Below are 7,341 nucleotides of genomic sequence, written 5' to 3'. Positions count from 1 at the left end.
GGCTGCAGGCAGGCCGGCATGGCACTGGAGCAGTGGCTGAGAGCTTACTTCTTATTCACAGTTATAAGGCAGAGAGAACCAACTGGAAATGAATGTCATGGGCTTTTGAAACCTCAAAGCCCACCCCAGTAACACAACCCCTCCTAATCCTTTCCAAATTGTCCCACCAACTAGGAACCAAGTATTCAAATGTAGGAATCAATGGGGCCATTCTCATGCAAACCACCACGAAAAAGAAATGAGCAAATAATAATCAAAACAACCAAGAAAATTACAAGAGTGAGTAAACATATATCAATAATAACCTTAAATATAAATGGCATCAATTCACCAATAAAGAGACACAAAATATCTCACTGGAGGTGCACACCTTCAGTCCCAGCACTCAGGAGGCAGAGGCTGGTGGACCTCCATGATTTTGAGGCCAGCCTGGTCTACCCAGGGAAGTCTAGGCCAACAATGGCTAGATAGGGAGACCTTGTCGCAAAAAACAAACAAACAAACAAACTAACTAAAACTAAAATAAAGAATAAAAAGTTGCCTACTTTGCAGAGGCCTGAAAATGAAACAAATGGAAGCTGAGAAGCAATCTGATGTTGCTATTGTTTGTGATGGCCGAGGCAGAGGAGGGGTTGCCTGTCTTCTACTGCTCTCTGTCTTACTCCTTTTAAGGTAAAACCTCTTTTTCCTAACCTGGAGCTCATGTTTTTAGTTTGCTGCCACGTGAGTGCTAGGAATTGAACCTGGGTCCTTCACCAGAGCAACAAGTGCTCTGAACTGCTGAACCATCTCTCCAGCCCCCAACATATGCTTTTTTTTTTCAAAATAATTTATTTATTTTTATTTTATGTGCATTGGTGTTTTGCCTGCATGTGTGTCTATGTGAAAGTGTCAGATGCCCTGGAACTGCAGTTACAGACAGTTGTGAGCTGCCATGTGGGTGCTGGAAATTGAACCTGGGTCCTCTGGAAGAGTAACCAGTGCTCTTAACCTCTGAGCCATCTCTCCAGCTCCTACCTATGCTTTTTATAAAAATGTCAAAAACATATACTGGAAAGGACAACGACTTTAACAAATACTTCTAGAAAAATTGAATTTTTATATGAGTAAGAATGAAACTAAATCCATATCTCTCATCATTCACAAAAATTAATTCAAAATAAAGTCAGCATGGTTGTCCACACCTTAAATTCCTCCACTCAGAAGGCAGAGGTAAGTAGATATCTGTGAGTTCAAAGACAGCCTGGTCTATGTAACAAGCCCCAATTAAGCCAGGATTACAGAGTGAGACCCAGGACACATACATATGCAAAGATTTTCTGAAAAGGACTCCAGAAGTGTGGAAAACACTTCCAAGGATGAACAAATAGTAGCTCATCAACTGAAGTTTCAGCACACCATGGAGACACAGTCTACAGAAGAGAAAAGTCATTGCCAGCCACACACCAGACAAGAGATGAATAGCTAAAATATAAAGAGAACCATAAAAATTAAATATCAAAATCCAGATAGCTAATGAGTAAATTGGGCTAGTGAATGGAATAAACAGTTTGGAAAAATAGAAACAACCAAATGTACACTTGAAAAAAACTAAGTGATCCTTAGCCATTCGGGAAATGCCAATCAGAAGTGCTTTGAGATTCCGTCTCTCCCATCCAGAATCCATATTAACAAGAACACATATGACAGCAAATGCTGATGAGGCAGAGGGAAAGATTAACCTTCTTTTGCTGTTGGTAGGAACCCAAGTGTGTGGAGCCATTATGGAAATCAGCATGGAAGTTCCTCAAGAAACTAAAATTGTACTTAACATATGACCCAGGCATACCACTCCTGGATATACACCTACAGCACTGTAAATCAACATAGGACAGAGATATCTTTCATCCATAATTACTGCTCCACAACTCACAGTTAGCTAAGAAATGGGATCAGGCCCTCCCTCATTGATCACTAATGAGAAAATGCCTTTCAGCGGGATCTCAGGGAGGCATTTCCTCAGCTGAGGCTCCTTCCTCTCTGATGATTCTAGCTTGTGTTGAGTTGACACACAAAACCAACCAGTACAGGGAGACTATCTGGAGGAAAATAGGGTATCAACCAGAGGGGACAGAGAGAACAGCAGAGGACAGTGAGTGAAGGGAACAAAGCTTAATGTTGCATACATATGAAAATGACATCACGAAATCCATTGCTTTGTATCTTAGCCTAATTCTTAAAGTGCTAATAATCATGCTATCTACTTATTGGAGGATGGGGAGAAAGATTGTACGGGGGGGGGGAAGGGGTAGCAGAAGACAGCTGATAGGAAGGGCAAATGAGAATAATGGGGAGAGATGTTTTAAGTGGGGAGAGGGATGAGAAGGCAGGGCAGAGGAGACGGTAAGGGAGGAGGATAACTAACACCAGGGATGCCTGGAAAAGCCGTATGAAGAGTTGCTGTTTCACAGATGTCATATGCATACATATATATTCATATAAAAGCTTTAATGCAGCTAGCTACTCTACACAGGGATGATGCGCCTCCCAGAAGTCATCAGTTACTAAATAATAAGTCCAGTGCCGGGTGTAGGATACCTCTCCTTGGGATGTTGGTCAGAGGTGTCCCAGAGACCCCCAAACCATACAGGCTGTTGACACTATTCTCAGTTGCCCACAAGAACTTGATGGTATGACCCAACTGATATATATATATATATATATATATATATATATATATATATATATATCACATCACAGTGGTGGCACATGCCTTTAATCCCAGCGCCCAGGAGGTAGAGGCAGGTGGATCTCAGAGTTAGAGGCCAGTGTGATCTATAGAGAGTTTTCCAGGACAGCCAGAGATACACAAAGAAACCTTGTCTCTAAAACAAAACAAACAAACAAAACACTGCTTTGATTACAGGACATGAAGAAATTGAGTTAGTATATGTATGTAGGAGCTCTCTCCCTGATGGTTTGTCTTCACAGTATCAGAGGTGCTGTATAGTCTGTTGAGTAAGAACTGTCATTAACATTCTCCTTAGCTGATGTCTTAGATAGGGTTTCTGTTGCTGTGAAGAGACACCATGACCATGGCAAGCCTTATAAAGGAAGACTTTATAAAATGGCTCAGCAGGTGAAGGAGCTTGCTAACAAACCTGACAATCTGAGCTGGACTCCTGGAACCTACATAGTGGAAAGAGAGAACCAACTCCTAAAAGTTGTCCTCTGACTTCCACACATGTACCATGACGCACAAGTATATACACACATAAAATAATAATAATAATAATAATAATAATAATAATAATAATAATACTTTAATCCAAGCACTAGGGAGGCAGAGGCAGGCGAATCTCTGTGAGTTTGAGGCCAGCTGGTCTACAAGAGCTAGTTCCAGGACAGGCCCCAAAGCTACACAGAGAAACCCTGTCTCAAAAAAAAAAATAATTACAATAATAACGATGATGATGATGTAACTTTAAAAATTTCAATTAATGGGGTGGCTTACGGTTTCAGAGGTTTCGTCCATAATCATCATGGTGGGACACAGAAGTGTGCAGGCAGACATGGTGCTGGAGAAGGAGCTGAGATTCCTACTCTTGACCCACAGTCAACAGAAAGTGAACTGTCACATGGGGTGTGGCTTAAACATATATGAGACCTCCAACAAGGCTACCACACCTACTCTGACAAGGTCATACCTCCTAATAGTGCCACTCCCTATGGGCTATGCATTCAAACACATACCTATTCAAACCACCATAGTTATGAACACTAAGAGCTACAATAAGGACCAGCCTGGCAATACATGCTGTGAGTGCAATAGTGGCACAAACGTTAGGGGATGGGTGAAACCGACTACTTTCTAATCGTATTTAAGACCCTACCCACAGGAGGAAAGACATGCCTGGTACTTTAAATCTGGCCAGTAATCCATGGTTGGAGCTCATAGGCTCCAGAGGTAAAGTTAATATTATTATTTTGCTACATGAACATAATATCAAATTGTCCTGTAAATTCATATCTCTAAACCCATAGATGAGTGCAATTATCAGACCTCATCAAAGAAGTTTCTTTGTGCAGTGATCAACAGTAAATGCAAAAACAACTAGTCAAAGTACAGAGAATACGGTCTGTGGAATGCTCAACCATTAATCTATATCCCATTCCCTCTCCAAAGGGCTCAGGAAACATCACAGAAGAGGGGATGGAAAGGATTGTTAAGAGGCAGAGAAGACTGGTGAAACAAGGTCTTCTGGACACTCATGAACTCACGCAGCTGTGGTTGCCCGCACAAGACCTGCACAGGTCAAGCCAGTCAACCATGCAGCATGAGTGGGGAGGGGTCACCAACTTCCACCCCTAGTTGCGGAGGTATTTGTTAATATCTATCCGGTGGAAGCTATGGGAGGTAGTGTCAGCTTTCTTTAATGTTGTGACCCCTGGTTTCCAGAGTTGACTGCACACCTGGAAACTTTAAGAGAATTTACGACACTGGGCCGATGTAAATTATACTCTACAGAACACAAGAACTTGGGGGCAAGATCTCAGATAGTGAAGTAATCTCCAAGAAAACACGGGAGCTGCCAGACACTGCGGTGAGTTGAAGTCCTTTCTTTTCCACTTAGAAAATAGATGTAGAGATATTTAGTCTTGACAACAAATATTGGAGAAAGTCTAGGATGCTCCTGTGTGTGCTTTTAGCAAAACATGCTTGATTCCCAGTTGGATCGCTTGGGTATTTTTTGAAGAGACATCACTCATGTCGTACTCAGCCAAGGGTTGAGCATAGGACCCAAACCAGGCCAGACAGACACTCTCTTCTTTAGATACGAATCTTGGGTGGAACCACAGCTGGGTGATCAGGAATGCTTCCTGCTCTTGCAGAGGACGTGAGTTTGGTTCCTAGAACCCATATCAGGCAGCTCTTAGCTGCCTATAACTCCAGCTGCAGGGGATCTGATGCCCTCTTCTCAACTCTGAGAGAATCAACTCCCAAAAATTGTTCTCTGACTTCCACACAAGTACACATGCACACACACACATCATCATCATCATCATCATGTGATTTTTTTAAAAGTTTAATTACAAATTTTCAGTGCCTAACAGGATGGCTGCTAAGATCCTCCTGAAGTGACTTCATCACAGACACTTGTTGTTGACCAGCTATTAGAGGACCAAATTACTGTGAGTAAATTAAGAGGGGAAAAAAGCTCTACAATAAAAATGATAAAATACTAACAGAAATAAAAAAGGACACGCAAAAATGGGTAAACACCCAATGTTCATGGTGTTGGAAGGGCCAATATTACTAAAATGTTTACAACTGAGTAATAAATTGCCAACTTGATATAATCTAGAGTGAGATGGGCCTCTGGCCATTCCTGTGGGGAAGTATTTTGAGTGTGTTAAGTGGGGTTGGAAGCTCCACACACTGAGGGCGGCACCATTGTGGGATCCTGGACTATGTAAACAGAGAAAGGGAGCTGAGTGGCAGCTTGCATTGCTCGCACCGAATTCCTGATGGTGGGGGAATGTGACCAGCTACCTCAAGCTCCTGCAGCCTTAACTTACCCCCTATTCCAGTTTGACTTTTCTGTTGCTGTGATAAACACTGACCAAAAGCAACTTGGGGAAGAAAAACTCTTATTTCAATCACAGGTTACAGTCCATTATTGAGAGAAGCCTCGGGGCTGACACTGAAGCCAAGCACTGAAAGGAACGTGACTTCCTGGCTTGCTCAGCCGCCAGTCTTAGACAGCTCAGACCCAGCTGTCCAGCGAGGTACCACCCGTACAATTAGCAACCAAGAAAACGCCCACAGGCCAATATGATGGGGTCAAACCCTCAGAGGAGCGTCCCTCATCCAGTTGAAGAAAAGCAGGCACCTCACCCACCATGATGGACTGACTGTACCATTGAACTGGGAGTCAAATAAACCCCTTTCTTCCTTAATTTTGCATTTTCTCTCAACTCTGAATGTGAGGCTGACCTGGGCTACGTAGTGAGTTCCAGGCCAGCTTGAGCCACAGAGTAAGACTCTCCCACCAAAAGAAAAAACATCTTACAGTAAAAGTAAAACAATGTCTTCGTGTATAGAAGACAGTCAGATGGTCAGTGTAAAAGGTAGGGGGCATTGCTTCACACGCCCAGAAAGCAGTCCGTAGAGGCAGCTGCAGTTGTGAACCGTACCGGCTGGTTTGTAATAGCCTATGATCCACCTTCCTTTGGATTCAAGAAAAGTGAAACAAAGTGGATAATTCGGGCACCGTGGTTATTCTTCACCTCACCACCTATTTCCTATCATTTCAAAGAACCCTGTTTCCTTAAGAGGATTCTCTTAGCAGCCAATAAACAACCCAGGCTCTTTATTAAGCCATTTCCTTCGGTGCCACCCTCCACCGGCTCATTTTCAGGCTTTCTTTTGTTTTGCCAATCTTCGGTGTGGCACGGGAATGGAAAATGTCCAGCCTAAACCTAGCAAGACATCTCCATAAGTGTTGTGCTTGGTTCAACCCCTTTCAAATCTGAACGGTTTGCGGTGTTCCTAACTTTGGAGGGAAGTATGTGGCCCAACCATCCTGGACGCACCGGGTCTCGTTGAAACCCTGAGGGGAAAATCCCTATCCAGACGTGCGAAGTCGCCACCTTTCTTAGCACTGATTTCCCCTACTTTATAAGCAGAGCGCCTCGGTGAAACTTAAGATGGTCTGTCTGCTGGAGCTGAGCTAGAAGTCTCCGCGTTGGCTCGGATTTCTTTAATAGCGAACAACGGCACTATCTCAACTCTTGGCAGAAGACTAGAACTGAAAGAATTCGTGTGAAGTGATACTGTGTGGGGATTTATAGTCCCTTGGCAAATTCAGTTTGCATTATAGCAGGCTGTAGGCGTTTGCCTTTATATGGTAGACACACTATTTTTGTAAAGGTATTATTGTTGGTGTCACACCTACAACCACAGGTCTGAACACTAGGGGGCAACCTTGGCCTTTTTTGTAGTCAAAGCTCTTTAAAACTAGCATTTTAAGGAAAATAACTGAGTCGTCATGCCTGACGCTCCCCTTCCTCCAGTTTTATTTTAATGTTGCCATCCACATTTATGCAATTGGCATGTTATTCTTAAAGGCAGACTCAAGCAAAGTAGAGGAGCATTAAACATGCATAAATAGGACCCCCTCTGCCCCCCCCCTCGCGCGCCGCCCCTATGGCATTCAGGCAGGAGTAAGAGCGGCCTACTTTCCCTTGCCTTCATAGGTTAAATATTTGTTCTAGGTCTGGGGACCTCTGTGGTGAACAGGGTGAAAGGTTCAGGCATTATGCTGGCCTGCCTCTGTTACCTGGCAGAGTCCAGACAGT

General features: G+C 43.3%; 1 long non-coding RNA gene across 1 annotated transcript; it reads left to right on the top strand.

Annotated features, from left to right (window-relative positions):
- Positions 1-4,445: 4,445 nt before the first annotated feature.
- On the top strand, positions 4,446-5,914 carry LOC118238234. Its single transcript, XR_004768010.1, has 3 exons — positions 4,446-4,583; positions 5,085-5,172; positions 5,647-5,914. It is a non-coding gene; the product is annotated as an uncharacterized LOC118238234 (long non-coding RNA).
- Positions 5,915-7,341: the final 1,427 nt, after the last annotated feature.

The sequence above is a fragment of the Cricetulus griseus genome, chromosome 2 (assembly GCF_003668045.3).
Source record: "Cricetulus griseus strain 17A/GY chromosome 2, alternate assembly CriGri-PICRH-1.0, whole genome shotgun sequence".
NCBI lineage: Eukaryota > Metazoa > Chordata > Mammalia > Rodentia > Cricetidae > Cricetulus > Cricetulus griseus.
Note: the sequence above shows the minus strand (reverse complement) of the source record. Positions and strands in the feature narration are given on the sequence as shown.